The 22,069-nt window shown below is 39.0% G+C and overlaps 1 non-coding gene across 1 annotated transcript; it reads left to right on the forward strand.

Moving 5' to 3' along the window:
• The first annotated feature begins 21,010 nt into the window (after positions 1 to 21,010).
• LOC125997642 (U6 spliceosomal RNA) lies at positions 21,011 to 21,117 on the forward strand. Its single transcript, XR_007491682.1, has one exon. It is a non-coding gene; the product is annotated as a U6 spliceosomal RNA (small nuclear RNA).
• Positions 21,118 to 22,069: the final 952 nt, after the last annotated feature.

Raw genomic sequence — 22,069 nt, forward strand, 5'->3', positions numbered from 1 at the left:
AAATCACTATCCATCCTGGGATTGGTTGCATGCAAGGCAAATACCCTACTGCTGTGCTATCATTCCAGCCCCTGCTCTAATGTTTATTTTTGTTTTGTTTTTTTGTTTGTTTGTTTGGTTTGGTTTTAGTTTTTGGGTCACACCCGGCAGCGCTCAGGGGTTATTCCTGGCTCGAAGCACAGAAATTGCTCCTGGCAGGCTCGGGAGACCATATGGAATGCCAGGATTTGAACCACCACATGTCTTTATGCAAGGCAAACACCCTACCTCCATGCTAACTCTTTGGCCCCCTGTTCTAATGTTTTTATTCACAGAAACAGGTGCAGCATATAATTGGAAGCCAGAGACTCCCACTGAAGAGCTCACTATCAGTATGTTTTATTATATATAAAATAAGTCTTCAGCTTCTTTGTCCATAGTGGTTCTTGTAGATAGAGATTTTTGTCATAATTTAGCATTTCAGTGCTCTATTATATTAGACTCCAAATACAGTACTCATCATGACAAAGTCTTGACAAAATACTTCAATTTATTTCCTTTTGATTACATATGCTATTATATCTAATGTTTGTGTCCATAGAGACCACTGAAATAGGCAAATGCACGCCATAGATTTTTGTTACAGGCCCCATTGAGTATGCTTTTGCAAATTATTGTTATCAATTTTTTTCTTTTTCAATTCAAGCAAATTACTATATCAGTTATTATATCATGCTGTAAGTTTTCTTTCAGGAAAGAAACCTCGATACACAAGACAGGGTAGACGATACTACATGGGGTAGATTCCTCTTATAGGGTCACTATCACATTGCTTAGTACTCTAGACATAAAAATTTTATTTACCCTAAAATGTTCCATGCACAGTCTAACGCTGAAAGCTTTATTTAGCAAAGCTTACCCACACCATTGATGAAATGCCTACAAATTGGAAACCCTTTCCCCCATGTGCTGGCATCATTTTTTTTAAAGTGCTCTGATCTATCCCATTAGGGCCAGACCTCCAACTACAACCTATGAATAGTTCTCCACTGTCTATAAGAGGGTGGAAATTTGTATATGGTGGACTCCTCTATGTTTTTCTAATCTGTATTTTACATAATCCATGCCTATATTGTATATAGTCCCTGTTATATATTATCCCTCCTTCTTCCCACCCACCTTACAAAAGCCCTTCTATCCTTTCATCCCCGCAACTCTGATTCACTATCTCTCCCTCTTTAATCCTCTTTACCCTCAGTTCTTAACTCTTCAGAAATTGATACCTTCCCTCTGCCCCAGCAAGCTTCCACTAGGCTCCCAAAGTAAAAGGACACCCTCTCAGCCCCCATCTCTTGCCCCAGCAAGAAGCTGCAGCTGGGCCTGGAGATAGCACAGCAGCGTTTGCCTTGCAAGCAGCCGATCCAGGACCAAAGGTGGTTGGTTCGAATCCCGGTGTCCCATATGGTCCCCCATGCCTGCCAGGAGCTATTTATGAGCAGACAGCCAGGTGTAACCCTTGAGCAATGCTGGGTGTGGCCCAAAAACCCCCCCAAAAAAGAAGCTGCAGCTATTACTCCTACTGACTCATTCTATGTGACCCATTTTCTCCCACCTCCTTTCAATGTGGACCATTGCTTTCCTCCTATATTCCGCTCCAGAGGGACCCCCAGCTCAAGGATACTACCTGATCCCTAACTGTGTGAACTATTTATCATACTACTTAAGACCACAGTGTTGTATGAAAATGTGCCCTGGATCTTATTCCCCCCCAGACTATCTCAAAAGACTTTTATATACTTATGTTTTCTGTAGATGTATTTCCTTTATAGTTATAACTGTTGGTAGTTATTTCCATATGTAGAGGTAGGCTCCCAATCCTTTCCTTTTCTTTTTCAAATCTGCTTAGTAGAAAATGATAGTAGAAAAGTCTTGCTTTGGAGAAGAGCTTAGTTTAAAACCAGGGCACAAAGACTGTATCACTTACTATTTTAACCCCATATGCACCAATAATATAATATGGCATCATTTCCTTTTAAATAGGCACACTAAAATAGGAAAATCTTAGGCAGAAAAAAGTGTTTATCTAATAAAGATAAGAACCCATAAAGTTTATAATTCAGGGGTGTCTTTCACCCTGAACGTTTGCCATGGGGACTTGACTTCAGCCTCAATTGATTGGACATCAACCATCCAACCCCAACCCCCGATCCCAACCTTAGAACTGGTACCGTTTCCTATACCAGCACCAGAAATCAAACTCTCCCCCCGGCCCAGGGGAGGCCCTAATATTGTTCTGGCAATGACTTGCTCCAGAGTAGGCTCATATGACATTCTAATGAAGAGGAAACAGCAACAACTTATCTAAGGGCAGATTGCCCTACCTCACTACCTAATAGTGAGATGAAATTGGAAGACAATCCATCTTAGGATCTGTGCACAAAACCTAGATCTTTAATTACAGAAGATTGTCTTTGACAACTGGGACTGAGCAGAACTTTTCCTGGGACCATAAAGAAAGACCTTGGAGTTTGACAACTAACATTCCCAGTGCCTGTAGTCAGTCTTATGACAGTGTGCTTCAAGAGTGGAGACACCCTGTATCTTTTAGGACAAGAGAATTGCCTTTCTAATATCCCCAACATTTATTGTGCCTAACAAAAAAAAATACAAAACAAATGCCCCCTCTTTTATTTCTTATTTTAATTTTATTTATAGCTTCTAGATAGGGGCTCTGACCTTTCTCACAGAACCTTAGAACATGAGTCATCTTGTTCTACCTCATATTTCTACATCTTCTTACAAATTGAGAAAAAAAAGTGTATGGGACCCAGAGGCCAAGTGGTCTCTGGAGCAATGAGTAAAAAAAAAAAATAGTCAGATACCCAAGCCAAAGTCAACAACAATAGAAATAAGAGACCCAAACTATAACAAGATAAACACAAAATGGACCTGTTACACTAGCAGTCCAGGGGGCTAAGGAGATATGAAAACTATGGTGGTGAAAATAGCTCTAATTCACAATCATTCTGTGCCTGAAATACAACTGTGAAAAACTTGGAATTCATATTTGTTTCAATAAAAGAAAACAAAATGGTATTGGAATAAAGACAGACCCTCAGATCAATGGAGTATAATTGAGTATTCAGAAATGTACTTCAGACGTACAATAAATAAAGCGGCAAAAACGCAAAATGAGGCAAAAGCTTCTTCACCAAGTGGTGTTGGACAACTGGTCAGCCACATGCATAAAAGTAAACTCAGAACTTTAACATTATGCACAAAGCTCAAATAAAATGGATTAAAAACCTTGATATCAGACCTGAAACTATATAGTGTATAGAAGAAAACATATGCAAATACTCTATGAACTCTATGACATTAAGACTAGAGGTATCTTCAAGAAAAAAACATCACTGTCCAAACAAATGGAAGCAGAGATAAACAAATGGGGTTACGTCAAACTGAGAAGCTTCTGCACCTCAAAGGAAACAACGACTAGGGTAACAAGGTCATCCATGAATGGGAGAAACTATTCGCCCAATACCCATCAGATAAGGGGCTAATATCCAAGATACATAGGTACTGACAGAACTTAACAAGAAAATAAAACATCTAACCCCATCAGAAAATGGGGAGAAGAAATGAACAGACATTTCCTCAAAGAAAAAATACCAGATGGTCAAAGCACATGAAAAAATGCTCCACATCACTAAAAATCAGGGAAATGTAAATCTAAACAACAAGATATCATTTCACACCATGGAAACTGGCACCCATCACAAAGAAAAAATAATCCACTGTTGGAGTGGATGCAAGGAGAAAGGAACTCTCATTTACTGCTGGTGGGAATGCCATCTAATTCAACAAAAAACAAACACAGGAATTCCCTCTGCTCCCCTATGTTTATTGCAGCTCTATTTACAATAGCCAAAAACTGGAAACAACCCAGGTGCCAGACAACAGATGAGAAGCTAAAGCAACTGTGGTACATTTACACAATGGAATACTATGCAGCTATTAGAAAATATAAAGTCATGAAATTTACCTATACATGCATAGATATGGAAACTATTATGCTATGTGAAATGAACCAAAGAGAGCAGGCTAGACATAGAATAGTCTCACTCCCTTGCAGAATATAAGAAAAATAAAGACCGTATGGTAGTAATATCCAGAGAAAATAGAGCTGCATGCTGGAGGACCAGCTCATAACATGAAGCTTATTCCAAAAAGCAGTGAGTGCAGCCAGAGCACTACCACAACGAGAACTACCATGACAGTGATAGTGAGGGAGAGAGGTAGAATACCTGTCTTTGAGGCTGGCAGGGGTTTGTGGTAGGAGACAGAAACGTGTGGACATGGGTGGTGGAAAGATCACATTGGTGAAGGGTGGTGTACATCCTATGACTGAAACCCTAGTATTAAAATTTTTGCAAACATGGTGATTAAAAGAAATGGAAATGGGGCTGGAGAAGTGGTGCAGTGGTAGGGTGTTTGCCTTGCACATAGCTGACCTAGGACAGACTGCAGTTTGATCCCCTGGGGTCCTATATGGTCCCCTGAGCCAGGAGTGATTTCTGAGCACATAGCCAAGAGTAACCCCTGAGCGTCACTGGATGTGACGCCCAAACCAAAATAAAATACAATACAAAAACCCCTTCCTTACACCTATATTCATTGCAGCACTATTTACCATAGCAAGACTCTGGAAACAACCAAGATGCCCTTCAACAGACGAATGGCTAAAGAAACTGTGGTACATATACACAATGGAATATTATGCAGCTGTCAGGAGAGATGAAGTCATGAAATTTTCCTATACATGGATGTACACGGAATCTATTATGCTGAGTGAAATAAGTCAGAGAGAGAGAGAAAAACGCAGAATGGTCTCACTCATCTATGGGTTTTAAGAAAAATGAAAGACACCCTTGTAATAATAATTTTCAGACACAAAAGAGAAAAGAGCTGGAAGTTCCAGCTCACCTCAGGAAGCTCACCACAAAGAGTGATGAGTTTAGTTAGGGAAATAACTACATTTTGAACTGTCCTAATAACGAGAATGTATGAGGAAAATGGAGAGCCTGTCTAGAGTACAGGCGGGGGTCGGGTGGGGAGGAGGGAGACTTGGGACATTGGTGATGGGAATGTTGCACTGGTGATGGGTGGTGTTCTTTACATGACTGAAACCCAAACACAATCATGTATGTAATTAAGGTGTTTAAATAAATTTAAAAAAAAAAAGAAATTAAACCTAAAAACAAAATAAAAAAATAAAATAAAATAAAATAAAGGAAAAGGAAACATTAAAACGAGTGACACGAGTTAGGAAGCTATTTAATTATCTGCTATGGAATAAATTTAAGGAACTAAACTCAAATAACAGTAAGGATGGGAAGAAGAGGACATAAATTAGAAAGTAAAAATCCTACAAAATAAACTTTGACAGAGAGAGTAGGAGATAAGAAAAGCCTTAAGAAAGAATCCCAACTGTTTTTTTGTTTGTTTGTTTGTTTGTTTTTTGTTTGTTTTTTTTTTACTGAGTTTGGAAAGCTGGTGTCATTTAAGAATCAAAAGGTAAGAAAAAGTGTTGTATTAATTGATTTTTAAATTTCAAGTCAGATAGATATGCAGCTCCCAGAATTTGGTCAGATAATACAAAATCTGTATGAGTCAAGGATTTCCAAAGAAACACACTCAATAGGATTCATTAAAATATTTAACTAATATACATTAATTATAAGGATTTTTTTTAATATTATTAAGCAAACGTACTAGCCTTTTGATCTGCAGTTGGCAGGATGAAAGTGTAGGAAAGAGAACAGTGTCTTCGAGTACAAAGTCAACAGATATATATTCCTGTTCCAGCAGGAAGGGAAGCAGTGGATTTAGACCCATGGAGTTTCTTGAGCTTCCCATGTTCTTTCTCACCTAAACCAACTGACTTGTTAGAACCAGAAATGTCCTTTTGAAGACTGTTTTAGTGACAACTGGGTGTCACAACAGTCCTGTGCAGGGCTGAGGCCAGGTTTTTCAGAATGTTATATAGAATCTTACTCAGCCTCCAATATCTGGTGCTGGGTCTTCCAAAATCAAGACTCACAGACCCAGTTTGTGTAGGAAGTGACACCTATCATATTATTCCTAGTGGTTCCATTGAAAAAATGCTTACTTTCTGCTCCTCTTTTTTAGGCTATGCTGACCTACAGGTCTTTATTATAAGGGAGATTCTACCATCCATTGAACTGACTTGGGATTATAGTTCAGTCAGTTCTGCATTCTTGATGTTTCTGAAGCAACAAAAGTTGGATTAATTATCACGCTAGCTGCGGTGGTTGAGCTTGCCTAGCCACAGGAAATTGCACTATTATTCCTTAATAGTGGTAAAGAAGGACATGACTAGAATATAAAAGATCCTAAGAGGTATCTTGCAATATTATTTTTCTCTAGGGTTAAGGTCAAGCTGGAAAGACTACCAATGTTTTCCAGACCTTTCAGGAATGAAGTTTTGACTCATCACATAAAGATCTAAAACTATCTGAGATGCTTGCTGAGGGCAAAGGGATATGGAACTGAAGAAGAAGAAGAAGAAGAAGAAGAAGAAGAAGAAGAAGAAGAAGAAGAAGAAGAAGAAGAAGAAGAAGAAGAAGAAGAAGAAGAAGAAGGAGGAGGAGGAGGAGGAGGAGGAGGAGGAGGAGGAGGAGGAGGAGGAGGAGGAGGAGGAGGAGGAGGAGACAGAGGAGGAGGCGGAGGAGGAGGAAAAGAAAGAGGAGGAAGAAGAGGAGGAGGAGGAAGAAGAGGAGGAGGAAAAAAGGAGAAGGAAAAGGAGGAGGAGGAGAAAAAGGAGGAGGAAAAGGAGGAGGAAGAGGAGGAGGAAGAGGAGGAAGAAAAGAAAGAGGAGGAAGAGGAGGAGGAGGAAGAAGAGGAGGAGGAGAAAAAGGAGAAAGAAAAGGAGGAGGAGGAAAAGGAGGAGGAGGAGAAGAAGAAGAAGGAGGAGGAGGAGGAAAAGAAGAAGGAGGAGAGGAGGAGGAAGAGGAGGAGGAAGAGGAGGAGGGGGAAGAGGAGCAAGAGGAGGAGGATGAAGAGGAAGAGAAGGAGGAGGAGAAGAAGAAGAAGGAAGAAAAGGAGGAAGAGGAGAAGGATGAAGAGGAGAAAGAAGAGGAGGAGGAAGAAGAGGAGGAAGAAGTAGTTTTGCTATTTTTGATGTACTATAACTCAAGCCCCAGGAAGCCTTATTTTTAAATATATACCCCAGATGATTTTTATATACATCAAACTATGTATAGCTATAGATCTAGAGAGTACAGTTGCTTGGTCCCTTTCCTTGTATTCGATTAAATCCTCATAATTCGATATGGTCCCGGAGCACTGCCAAGAGTGACCCTGTCTCCAAGAGGAGACAGTCAGGAGCACCCCCAAACAAACAAAGCTTCCCATAACTATGGACAGGTTGACATGTGACATCTAAGTCACTAGGTGGAGCCAAACCCACACGCCATCTCCCGATATGACCCCATCAGTGACAAAACTTTATGGCAGGATTTATTATTTAAATCTAGTTTGGGTTGAGGAAATGCTACGAAAAGGATTTCTACCAGTCCTTCGTATGGAAAGATAGGGAGCACAGACTGACTCAGATGTTTCCTCTGGTGTTATCAATCACCCCCAAGAAAGGTATGCCCAAAAGAGGCAAAATTTATCAGTAAGAGGCAGGGTAGAAGGATCCTGGAACTACAATTGTTTGGGAAAATAGTGCTGGGACATCTTTAAGACATAGTGAGAGGTAGTGCTGAGGTGAATTAGACCTGATCTTTTTTGCCATCCATTCCAAGTCAGATACCTCAGTAGCTCTCCAAGAGACAAAGCTCTTGTTTCAGGTCAGATCCAGCTCTTGAGTGCCTCAGAACCCAGTGTATCCTGGATCTTTCTCTCAAGAGCAGCACCTCCTTTCCTGGGAGAACCAATAATACCTCAATTTTCCTGAACATTCACCTCTTAACCAAATTGTTTCCTTGCTCTCCTGGGTTTTACAGACACACCTTTCCAGAAAGGCACAATGATGACGCCTCTTCCATCCCTCTCGCTTCTCCTCACTCTCAGTGCCTTGGGCCCAATCACTTCTAGAGTGTGAGCTGGCAATGGCCTCTAGCTTCACTTGCCTGCAGTCATCTTAAAGCTCTACTGGGCAGTATTCTCTGGTTCCCAGCCTGGCATAAAAGAGCTCTGTTTTCTGAGCCTGTGAGTATGTGGGGTCAGAGGAATATTTGTGAAAGAGGCTAGGAAGTAAAGACAAGTAAGGGCATCTGGTGGTCCATGAAACAAGATAACCAGGATTCTGGAAAACCCAAAAAGATGTTTGTTTGCTGATTGTGAGTGTGACAGGAAGCAGAGAGTCAATGTTACCCTGGGCTGTGACTGGAATCTAATGTGAGAAATAACAGCTAGAGAGAGAAAGCTGAGGGGGTGAGGAGCAAATAACCCACTTCCTCTTCCTCTCCACATTGTTGCCTTGAACTCTTCCTTGACTCTCCCTTTTGGTCAAGCCCAGTGGGAAGCCAGGAATAGTGAGGTGTCTCTGATGCAGGTGTGAAATGCATTCTGAGCTAGAGAGAAGACAAATAATCCTAAAGAAAAAATGATTCTGCATAAGAACTAGATTTCTGTCCTTCACAAATTCAGCATGAAAGACTGGAAATGCTCGAGTTCAGAGTAGAAGGATGAATAAAGTTTAATATTTTGATTCGTCTGCCAATAAAGACCTCCAATCCCCTGCACTGGCCAGTCAGGGTCACCTGCAGGGCTCTAGCTCTCCTTCCCTTCTTCCAATGAAATTTGGAGAAAAATGAATTTGGAAAAAATGCACAGAGTAAATTTGGTGCAGAAAAGTTTTCAGGGCCTAAACTGGGACTTGGGGCTCCAGGCCTCTCAAGCTTTCTCCAAGTGGGTGGGCTGCTCCTTCTGGAACAAAGAGGCCCAGAATGGAGTTCACACATAGAGATCAAGTCTCACAGCCCAGTTTCTCTGTTCTGACCCACTGCTGCTCAAACACACCAGAGCCACTGCTGACTGCTTCCCCAAACCCAATCGTCAGGTTGGGTTTAGCCACAAGGGCACCAAAAGCCTGGAGAATCAGAAAACACACTTCCAGGGAGTACATCCACACCTGGCTGTTGACTTCCAGAGGTAAAGGCCAGGGAGAACAGAGGCAGCCAGGAAAGATATCATCAGTCTAGAAACTGAGGTCAAGCAGAGTATTTACTTGCTAATGTAACCCCTACTGGGACTGAAGAGGGAGGAAGTCAGGATGATAACACACAATGGCTTCCTTTTACTCCTTGCCAGCACCAGGCTCAATGTTTTACAGACTTTATCTGTCAGCCTGGTCTGTGGATATCAATTTTCTCACCCCATAGATAAAGAAATCTTGGACTAAGAGAGGAGAGGCTACAGAGTTTACTGGTTGTTCACACTGGATTAGAAAAAGGCAGGATTCTAGACCCTTTTTGTCTGAAGAACAGTTTCAGTGCCCGTTTTTAGATAGTAAAAGAGGATCTGGCAATGGATTCCCCAAATGCACCCTTATGGCAAAGGGGTGGCTTCTTAAGAGCCTACATATAACCTCCCACCTCACATTAAAAGTTTAATAAGCGTCCTGGGTGGGGAGATGGCTCACTGGACTACATATTCTGAATATAGGAGGATAGGGTTCCATTCGGGTTTCAAATAGTTCCCTGGGTACAGCCCAGAGCAACCCCACCACTAACAGCAAACCCACAACTCCCCAAAGTAGCCTCTGAGTACTGCCAGTATGACCCAGAGATCTTAAAATATAATAATCTCTCCTAAAATCTCAATCAGACATTCTACTCAGCTGAAAATGAGCTATAAAAAATATTTTGCTAATTTCAGCAAAAAAATAAAAATAAAAATAAAAAAAAGGACTTCAGGGAAAGATGGCTTGAGGTATATCTTCTTTAGAGGTTATTTTTCTAAGCTAGCAAGATTGTCTAAGTATAATCAAAATATTGCATATTAGTTTATTAATTTGTTCAGTTGCGTTTTTAGCTGTATATATATTTCTAAGAGAAAGAAGTGTTAGAGCCAATCTGCCAGGAACTCTATGATATAAATTAAAACTGTTCTGTTATCAATGACCACTGACTTGTTTTTTATTTTGTTTTATATGTGTATCAATTTAATATTTATATGTCTCACATGTCTGTGAAATCATCAAATACTTGTCTTTATTATTTTGACTTATCTTACTTTGCCTAATTCCCTGAACTATCAGGAATACCAAACTTAACCTGTTACATTATGCAAAATAACTCAGTATTGACAGAACTATGAGAATTTGTACATTTATCAAGCACAATTTTATTTTAATAGAAAATAATCCAATTATTGCTCATTTCTGCAGCATGTAGAACTGTGCCATACCTGCAAGCCAATAAAAGAGGTAATTCAGAAGAGTGTACTAGCCAGAAAGCTACCTACATTTTTCTATATTTCTTTCCAAGTTTTGTACAATTTTTTTTATTCTAAATTAACTCCATCTATGTTCTCTACTTTCAAATGTGATTAAGGAGCCAGAGCACAGTGGGGAGAGCTCTGACCTTGTATGTGGCTAGCCTGTGTTTGATCCCTGGTCTCTCAGATTGCCTCCTGCCAGAAGTGATTCTGAGTGCAGAGCCAAGAATTGACCCTGAGCACCACCAGGTGTGCCCCAACATCCCCCCAATTTAAAACAAAACAAAAACAAAAATCAAATCTAGTTCAATGATGGTCTCTAATATGGTGCTCCAAGTAAGCTCTTCTCTGTACAGTCAGCATATAAATTAATTAATTAGTTGAAGCACTGTAATTTTTCATGATGTTCATGACAGGGTTTCAAATATAGAATGCTCCAATACCGCATCCTCTAGCAGAGTGTTGTTTCTCTCCACTATTGTTTCAGGGCTCTTCTCTCAACAACCTCCACCCACCTCCTGTCCACTTTGACCCCAAACCCCTTGATGGCTCAGTTGAATTAGATAGCTCTCAAATTTTGTTGCTTTTGTATTCAGTCACCACTTTTAACTATATTCCCATAAAGAAGACTTAAAAATTTATTTGTCCCATCCAAGAATTATACCACATAAGGTAAATTAGTTTATTCTATAAGAACTTCTGAATTGAGAATTGAGGAGTGGTGATGAGATATGCCATTGGGAATTTGGCATCTTCTATTTCAGTTCAGGTAAAAAAGTAAAGTCTGATCAACAGAGTTAGCAGTAACTTAAGAAGAAAGAGAATGGTTTTCCCAATATGTCTGTGTGAGAAAAAACAACATGAACAATATTCTAAACAAATAGTCCTAAGTAAACTACTTTAACAAGTTCACTCATGCTAATAATAGAAATAATTTTTCTGTTACTGAGTTTTTCACCGGCAGTTTGCCTTTATGAAGTTGTTGGCTTTCAGGCAAGTATGAATCCAGTACTGTAAACGATGGTGTCTGAAAGAAAAATAATGCCCACCATCGATAATCAGGCTATCCCTGACTATAAAAGCTTAGGAAAGGAAATTATCAGTGCTTAAATCCAATATACTTCCTTCATTACCTCAATATAATATTATTTCATGTTTCCGAAAATTTTGATCTAAAAATTTAGTTGTGATACACAGCAGAACAACAAAATTTCTCTTGAAACAAATATTGAGAAAAAAAGTAAAGGTCCTTGTTGCTACCTGGGAGTATAATCAGTTTCTGTGGGGGCAAGCCTCCTGTGAATGGTTTACCTGTTTCCTTCAGGAACATGATGGGACATCTTGGCAATAACCATCCATACCACAGTATTTTTAAAATGGTAAATTCATGACTCTGACAGAAGCTGCAAATAGCATGTATTAAAAATTTTGTGTGAAGATTGGACAGGTAGTTAATGACTTTGCTTTACATGCAATTTGAATTTGCCTTCCATCCTACTTTGTATTCTTACCATCATTACATGTGGTCCCCTAAAGTCTATCAGGGATCAAACTGGGTGGGTGTAATGAGCACTGCTGGATATAATGAATAAGATAATTGATGAATAAGTCCACCTGTAAGATGTTAAAATAATCTAAGCCAAGATTTAGAAAGATTTATCTATGATAGAGTTTCTCAGCTAGAGGCCATATGGCCCCTTGTGGGCCTCAGAGATATTCCAAGAGGCCTATTGTTGGAAGTTCAGTATATGTGGATCCACGTCACAAAATTAAGGGACCAAAAGGTAAAAGGAGATGGCACATTTGGTAAAGGGTTAAAAATACTGCTGAATTTTGAAATAAAAATTTATTTGCATCATTATAGATAAGTTATTTGCAGCAGAGAATATGCCCCACCAATGCCGTCACCAAGTGGTCATAACGTTAATCTATTCTTTTTTTTTTTGGGGGGGGGGTTGACCCACACCCAGTGGTGCTCAGGGATTGCTCCTGACTCTGTACTCAGAAATCACTCTGGGCAGACTCAGGGGACAATATGGAGTGTCCAGGATGGAAACCAAGTCAGTTCCAGTTTGGCCGCATGCAAGGCAAATGTCCTACCCTGAGCTATCACTCTGGACCCCAATCTATTCTTGAAAGAGATGTAAACCAAGGTGTGAAATATTATGAGTACACCAGCCATGCAGCTGAAAGCCGGCAATCTTGGGAGGAGAGAGAGACCAAGTGTCTGCCCTGACAAAGCCACACCAGCTGCACCCACCACTCACAATCACCACTTAGCTAATGTCCCAAATTTACCACTCCTCCATGTCTCTCTAAAGAGACAACATACCAAAAAGAATAAAAAACAAAAAACCTCTGGTATGTTGATATTTGGACTGACATCACCAGGAACTTATTGAGGTGATTGTGGACATCCTCCCCTTATCTTCTCATACTTAGGAAGATCTGGCAGCTAAAAATGTGCCCCACAAAAGCTGCAGTATCTGCCATATTTGTTGAAATTCCTGGACCACAAAGTCACATAGGCGACTACACAACTCCAATTTTTTGAAATATTGTCATCCCAATAGAAACACACCAATTTAGATGCCAGTGTGTATTTGAAATTACCTAATGTTCAGTAACAAAAGAAGTAACAGGAAGATCAACTAGCAATAAATTCTTAGTAAAGCTTCTGACAATGACTTAATGACCTTATTGCAATATAAAATAATTCTCACAGATTTTCTTATTTCTTGTACTCTGTATTTCTTGTACTATTTTTCTTTTCCTTTCTCTTCTTTTATTTTTACTTCACTTTTTATTTTTACTTCACTCTCACCTGGAAACAAATGTAGTATGATCAATTATGTAGTACATGGTCTTTAAATAAAATTATATATACATATATATACATGATATATATATATGTATATATATACATGAGACTCATCTGCATCAAAGAGAATCCTATATTTCTATCACCTATATACTATTTAGCCTCTATTCTCCTAAACTTGTGAAGCTACATAGTCAATCATAAGAATAGGTTACATAGTCTTTGGCCATCTTAAATGGTCCCACCAGATAAGACCAGAATCCACAGAATGATCTTCTAGTCACAGCTTTTCTTTCCAAGAATTCATATGAGACCTTGGAATTTTTTTTCTTATGAAAAATAAGGAATGTTATTGTTGTTTTGTATCACACTGTTGGTGCTCAAAGCTTATTACTGGCTCTATTCTCAGGGATTATTCCTGGTAGGGTTCATGGGACTATATGGGATGCCAAAGGCCAAAGTCATATTGGCTGTATATGAAGCAAAAGGCAAGTGCCCTACATGATGTATTCTCATCTAGCCCCTAAATAATATTGGTCTTGAACATTATATAGATTACAGGTATATACACATAGATGAGTATCTATGCATACTACATTGTTCCTGTCACCAAGCATCTAGCTTCCATATAATGCCATACAACTGATTGCTTCTACCAATTTTTTCCACTCTGCCATACTTCTAGCAGCCATGTTTTTGTTCTGGTAGTATCAAAGATTGCCTCTGTTTTGGTTTGCATTCTTATCCTTGATTTCTGTCACATTAGCTATAAGACCCAGAAATAGGACTGATGCATTTAAGATGGCATGGCTGACTTGAAAAAGATCAAACAACTCATTCCTCTATAGAATAAACTTGTATGTGTATGAATGAGTGAGTGTGTGTGTGTGTGTGTGTGTGTGCGTGCGTGTGTGTGTGTGTGTGTGTGTGTGTGTGTGTGTATGCTTGTGTTTATGATGCTTCAGAATAAACCCAGGATCTTACACATAGACAGGAATTGATCTACCACTGAACAGCACCCCTAACCCTAAGAGTAAAGTATTTTTAGTGTTGGGGCCACACCCTCTAACACTGCTCATGGCTTACTTCTGGCTTGCTGCTCAGGAGTTACTTCTGGTATTACTTTGTGGTCTGTATGCAGTGTCAGAGATCTAACTGGAGCCAGCATATGCAAGGCAAGTGCCTAACTTCCTATGCTGTCTCTCCAGAAACAAAAATGAATGTTTAGAACAATTTTTATTTAATAGGTACTGTCTTACATTGGTGAAAAACATAATAAACAAAGAAGTAATATTTCTTTGATATGTCAGATATCATCCCAAACAAATGCATCAGATCCACTATTTTAGATATGAGGTAAGGAGATGCTAAATTTATTTAGAGCAGAGGCTCCCATCTCTTTCGAAAACACTGACATCTTAAAAATAACAGAGTGGAACCTCACCAGGAGAGCTGACATTTGAATGGACACACTGGTGATTGAGAATACATTATGACTCAATGCTCTTATGAAACCTTTTGAATGTATTTATTTAATCACTCTGTTGTGTGTTGTTCTTTTATTGGGTCACAAAGAAACAGACCTCGAACTTTTACTTCCTGCTATTGGCTTCCTTTGCTCAACAGACCTGCTGTGTCCAAGGAAGCATCAGCACACTTGACACAGGAAACGACTTGGTAAACACTTGCCCACTGTGTCTTGCCTTCTTGCAAGTTTGCTTGTGGCCACGTGGGTAAAGTGGACTACCCTCCATAGTGATGAATACCTGGGGCTAGGGAGAAGTCTTTTTGGTGGTCCATCTCCTCAACTTCCAAATGATTTATTCGCTGAGTGCAAACCCAAGTATGAAATCAGGCAAAACTAGCAGAACTTCTCATCAATGAACAGAATCATTATAAATAACAAATCTTTGTGATTTGTGATTTTAGCCACTGATTTTTTTGTTTTGTTTTTGGATCACAGTGCTCTTGGGTTACTCTTGGCTCTATACTCTGGAATTACCACTGGAGGACTTAGAGAACCATGTAAGATGCAAGGGATCAAACCCAGGTTAACTACATGCAAAAAATATACTGCTGTGCTATCTCTCTGGTGCCAAAGACATTATATTGTGGAGCGACCTGCTATGTAGCACAAGATAATAGAAATATTATGCTATTTACCTAATATAAAATATTTTGTATCCAAAAGAATGAAATGATTTATACATGAAAGAATAGATTATTGGTTTATCTATCCATTAACTTAATAAACTTTCTCATAGGGTGTAGTAAATTCACATGGCCTAGAGTTCAATTTGGGGGTATGGTCTCATTGGGATCACATCACTAAATGTGGAGATCACCAAAACTAGATTTAAAATACAGTTATGTTGTATTATCAGCAACTATTTTAGGTTGTATACCTATTTTTATGCTTGGGGGGGTCACAAAATTTATTGGGCAAAAAGAGTTTGTAAGTGGGGGAAAGTTTAAGAAGTCCAGGTCTAGACTAGTCCCTCTGATATGGCTCCTCATTGTAATAAACCTGTGACTTCAAAAAGTCACAAATGATAACAATATTCTGCATAGACAATTTCCAGAGTCAGAAATAGCTAAAATTGTCTCTCCATTCTTATCCCCATGTAATAGAAGCTGACCCATCAATTCTGGTCATTTAATCACAGAACTGAGAATAAAAGCTGAGTTGTATTTTTTTATGTACCTGTGCAACTCTCTCCTGCCCAGGCCTTCTACAACCTGCTACTTCTGGATTATTTTCTGTACTATTGTTCTGGACAAATAGATTTTTTTTGAACAGGGCTTCACTATGTGTTAATGTGACACATTACTACATGTGTATTTTAAAAACAATTTCATGTACTTATTTTATTAAATTTTGGAGCAAACCAGGGAGCTTGGTGGCTTCAGGTCCCTGAAGTAGACATACATGAAGAGGTCAGTACAAATCTGTCACCAACCTTGGACAAATGGCTCTCTAGACAGACCTTCTGGTTAGTGGGCCATTTTCACAAACTTGTATTACAGACTCCCCTCTCAAAAAAATGACATCTTCATAACAAAATCTGAAAGGTTCCTTTTCAATGAAAGTTTTAGACTAATGTCTGTTTTGTTTGCTGGAAGTTTCAGTTGAGAGAGAAAAATGAATATCTCACATCCTTAATGATATTCATTAAAAGTTTAGATTTTTCTCTTTTTGAGGCCTCTGTTCCCACAGGGATATTTTAGTAAGAAGACTGTGATTCAGAGATTTCCAGATGTTACTTTTTAGATGTGTCTCAGCATGCATCTATAAACCATCTGGTAGCAGCAACAACTGGATGGGGTCCAAATATAAATGTTTCTGCAGGTAAAGGCATATTAATAGAAGAAATTGAACTGTTTAGCGGTTTGTCAATTAGGTTTGTAGTATCAGCATATTGGCTGTTGAAACGAGACCTCAGTGACCAAGAAAGATTTGGGAAATAATTCCACTGTTTATTTTCCTTTTTGCTCAAAGTGGCTTTCTCTCACTTGGTTATTCCTAATCTGTAAAAGTGTCAAAATTATTGCATTTATTTAGTCTTTGTTTTTTTTGAGGGTTTTTATTTGGGCCACTCCCATTGGTGGTAATTAAGGGCTTACCACTGGTTCTAATTTCAGGGATCACTCCTGGCAGATTCAGGGAACCATATGAGGATGCAGGGGCTCAAACTTAGGATGGCTCCATGCAAGGCAAGCACTTTATCCACTGTATTATCACTCCGATTTCTGCAGTTAGTCTGAGAACCAATCTACTTAAGTGTCCAAGAGCATTCATGACGTTGCTTTCATGTGATGAAGATATCTTTGCATGCCTATGTCCTTTTCAACCCGTAGAAGAAAGAACTCTCACTGTCTATACTGGAAGTAGGGTGAAGGAGTGTATGGAGCACTGGGTTATAAATTATCACATAACTTTTGACTAGGAAATTTGCATAAACATGAGGCAACATTTCCACCACATCCTCATGTTCCTGGCATGAGAGATAATATCTCTAGCTGTATGAATCTGTGACTCCAACAGGGCACAACCAGTTTATTAAAGTAACTCTTCTCAGGGGAAAAATTTGACAATTTTATTGAGAACTATGCTAATATTCTGCTCTATAGCTAGTTATGTTTAACTCAGCATGTAACAACTGGTAAGATAACTAGTAGAAAGTCTAAAATCCATAAATTATTTTTCAGTTATTAAAAACAATTTTAATTAAGTTCTTCCAAGCATCTCAATTGATTACTAGTTTAATATTTATTAAGAATTTATTTTCTGCTGGTATTTTGTCACTTCATTAATTAATAAATCACAGTGGCCCAATGATGTTTGCCTAATTGTATAGATAAGAAATTAGCTATAGTACATTAAGCAATTTCCCTATGGTTACAGATGCTATACAGTATGTTATGGTTGAATTGTGAATTGAATCACATGAGTTCCTGAGAATTGTTATTTTTTTTTGTTTTGGGGCCACACCCAGAGGAGCTCAGGGCTTACTCTTGAGTCTGTGCTTGAGATTATTCCCTGCAGTGCTTGGACCACATGGGGTATTCACATCAAATTCAGTTTGGAAGCATCCAAGGCATGTGCCAACTCTATTGCACCATTTCTCTTGTCCATTTATAGATATTAATTTATTGTTGTTATTATTATTATTTGCCACATTCAGCAATGCTCAGGGCTTACTCTTGTATGTTCTGAAATCACTAGTATTAAGACTTGGGGGACAACATACAGTGCCAAGAATTGAACCTAGTTAGCCAAATGCAAGGCAAGCACTTTGCTGTACATTTTTTTTCCTTTTTGGGTCACACCTGGTGGTGCTCAGGGGTTATTCCTGGCTCTGCACTCAGAAATCACTTCTGACAGGTTCAGGGGACCATATGGAATACCAGGATTTGAACCACCATTGACCCACTGGATTGACTGTGTATAACATAAATGCCCTACTTCTGTGCTATCTCCCAGCCCTCCTGTACTATCTTTCTGTCTCTCATCATAGATTCTTATTTTTAAACATTTAATTTTTCAACTATTATGCTACTTAATTACTGCTATTAATTCAATAGAAGCTTAATCAGAATAGGAGAATCATTATTTCACAATGCCTAACCCTTATCTTAAAATAGTTAATGCCAATGATGAATCTGAAAAATAAGTCAGCAATTCAAAGATTAAATGAGACATGCAATTTTAGATCAATGCAAAGTGTGTCATGGGTCTACCAAGGGTTAAGTGAGAAAAAAAGTTCCTGAAAGCAAAAGTCATATATGGTAGTTACTGAGCGAATGGGGAAGAAAGACATAACATAACTCAGAGATGTGTGACTCTCAGTTACCTAGGTACACCTCCCAAAAAAATCTTGGCTTCATATTTCTGGTACCTCCAAATTTTATTCCTTTGAAATCATAAGAGGAAATTGAAGCATTTAATTTTTTTAAAAGACTGAGTCGCTGTAAATTACAAAGTTATATATGCTCGAGTTTCAGGAATACAGTGTTGAAACATAAGTATTTAAATAGAAAAGCAGAGGTGCAGATAGAAACTGGATTAGTTCATCTAAATGTTAGGGGACCTTTCAAGAAAAATATCACAGAGAAGAATTTTTGGGGGTTTTTTTGGGGGGGGCACACCTGGTGACACTCAGGGGTTACTCCTGGCTATCCACTCAGAAATCACTCCTGGATTGGGGGACCATGTGGGATGCTGGGGGATTGAACCTGAAGTCCATCCTAGGTTAGCGAATGCAAGGCAAGTGACCTCCCACTTGTGCCACTGCTCTGGCCCCTGTGGAGAAGAAATTTGAGAGAAATTGGAGCAGGGGAAGGAGAACTTCAAGAGAAACCAGGTCCCATACCACAAAGTCGAAGTCAGGAACTAAAGGGCAGTGGAAAGAGGTGGGAGGAAGAAGAGAGGTGATGGGTAATGTAATAAGCAGGTCTTGAAGATGAGTTGTGTCTGGAGTGAGAGTTTAGGAATGGGGTCATGAGGATGGATTAGTCTAGAAGAAGTTCATTAATTCCCGCCGGATCAGTTGTGTGAATAGAACTTGTTCTTCTCCGAGGTCAACAGGAAAATGAGGAGCCTTGAAGGAAAAGTAAGGGGCGCCATTTTGGCCAAGCAATTTTTCAGATTTGGAGAGGGCAGCTAATGCTGCAATGCTTTCTGTTATATTTAGAGCAGAACCACTACATTTTAGATAAGGATAGCATAAAAATTGAGTTTTCTGATAGTCAAGTAGAAGCCCTATATTGTTCTTGAGCTCATAGGAAAGTCTGGGCTGAAGAGACAGATTCAAGACAAAGATATGTTTCAACATATATATGGTGGTGACTGCTGGTGAGCTTTCCTGAGGGACCCCACCTAGTGCCATATGCAATGGAATGAATACAGCACCAAAGACAAATATGGAGGAAGAGAATGCTGAGAGAGTGTGCAGAGAGGGTGAGGAAAAGCAGCAAAAAGAAAAGTTCAGAGGCATGGTGGGAGGCCATTGCAATAAATGAAAATAATTAAATTATTAAGTAATAATGGAAGCCAGCTAAGATATTAAATAATACCTGAAGTTTCATCTAAGAGGTATCTGTTGAGCTAATGGTGTTGATTGATTTAACAGTGGTAATATATATATATTTATATATATATATTTTTTTAACTTTCATGTGTATTTTATTTTCAAAAAGTATCTTTGGTTATTGAGGTAATATAGCTCTGATAGTATTAATGTGAAAGCTTCTGGTGTACAAAGTTATTGCATCTGTACAATAGTCAAAGTGCAAACCTCCAATGATGGTTCTTGTGCTACGTCTAATTTTCCATAATCTTTAGTATATAGATGTCACACCACGCCTTTATAAAAAATATACAGAATGTCCATTTCTCTTACTTGAAAATCAAAAGTTCTTATCTTGCCCTCTAAGATCTTTCAATTCATATTCCTGTTAAATGCCCATATTGTCACTCAGTCTGTTTAATCATAGCTAAATGCAGTGTCTGGCCTTGCTCAGCAAGTCTGGCAATTAATAGAAGTAGTGGAGCTCATTCCGAGAGCTTGAATCCTATGATCGGATTTCTTTTTTTTTTTGATAGTTTTATTTTTTGTTAATATTAATATCTTTATTTAAACACCTTGATTACAAATATGATTATAGTTGGGTTTCAGTCATTTAAAGGACACTTACTGCTGTGCTATCACTCTGTTCCAGTAGACCCATTTTTTAATATAATTTTTATTTTGATCATAGTGGCTTACATATTGTTGACAATAATATTTTAGGTACATATTTACATAAAATCAGGGGGGATTCCCATCACCAAATTGTCCTCCCTACACCTTCGTTTTTGGCCTACTTCCCATATCCTCTTCCCTCACCCCCAGGGCTGCTAGAATATGTGGTCCCCTCTGTACCTAGCCTACTACTTAGTAATCTTGCACCTGTTTGGTCTTGGTGCCTCCCTTATTTCCCCCTCTAACTGGGAGGACTAGCTAGTTCAAGTTGCGTGGTTTTGTTTGAAGAAGAGAAAAGTAATAAACTGGGGTAAAAGTCTAATATGCCAAAAATGGGCGGAATCCTTCTATAGGCTCTCATCATCGGTTTGAGAGACAAAGGAGAAAAAGAAGGTGAAGCACTCCACCAGTACAGAAAGAAGTGTCAAATATCCAGTGAGGACTCCAACTATAACGATAAGCACCACAAAAAAACAAAAACAAAAAACAAAAAACAGTGCTCGCTTCGGCAGCACATATACTAAAATTGGAACAATACAGAGAAGATTAGCATGGCCCCTGCGCAAGGATGACACGCAAATTTGTGAAGCGTTCCATATTTAAAAAAACAAACAAACAAAAACGCCATGGTCTTGAGATAAGAAACGTGGCATAGCACATAAAGAAAGAAAAGAAGGGGGCCGGGCGGTGGCGCTGGAGGTAAGGTGCCTGCCTTGCCTGCGCTAGCCTAGGACGGACCGGGGTTCGATCCCCCGGCGTCCCATATGGTCCCCCAAGAAGCCAGGAGCAACTTCTGAGCGCATAGCCAGGAGTAACCCCCGAGCGTCACAGGGTGTGGCCCAAAAAACCAAAAAAAAAAAAAAAAAAAAAAAAAAAAAAAAAAAAAAAAAAAAAGAAAGAAAAGAAAAGAAGAGAAAAAAATAAGTATAACTGGGGACAACAACTTCAATAACCACACCCAAACAAAGAAATCGACCAAAAATAGATAGGTAAATAAAAAAAATAATAATAAATGAAGATAAAAAATAATATATAAAAAATAAACAATGTTTTGTGCTTTTTGCTTTTTTTTTTCCCTCCTGCCCTGGCACAGTAAATATTGAGGTCATTCGAAAAGGAATTCACTTGGCCTAAGAGATATGGGGTTTCTCCACTCTTGGAGTATATTGTCACGGGATTAACTATAGACTCTGTTCAGGATCATTTACTCTCCCGGTGGTGTTTTTGCGGTGTTTGGAAGACTTCTGCTCCGTCCTGGGTGATACAATCAGACCTCTGTGTCTAGAGATCTCAGTATCTGCACACAGTAGACCCATTTTTACACAGAGATTAAAAATTAAGCATGAGATGTTGGACTGAAGCCAGTGCTACCACCAATAGAAGAAGGTTGGTAGGTGTATTTGAGTGTGGTGTGTGTGTATGTATATTCTTTCTTCTTTACCAGAAATGACATCCAGGACTTCACATGTGCAAAACATGTGCTCTATTGAAGAGCCACACCATCATCCAGATGTGTTTGTTAATAATATCTTGAGGATATTCTTGGCTGAGAGAC

This window comes from Suncus etruscus, chromosome 19 (genome assembly GCF_024139225.1).
Source record: "Suncus etruscus isolate mSunEtr1 chromosome 19, mSunEtr1.pri.cur, whole genome shotgun sequence".
NCBI classification, from domain to species: Eukaryota; Metazoa; Chordata; class Mammalia; order Eulipotyphla; family Soricidae; genus Suncus; species Suncus etruscus.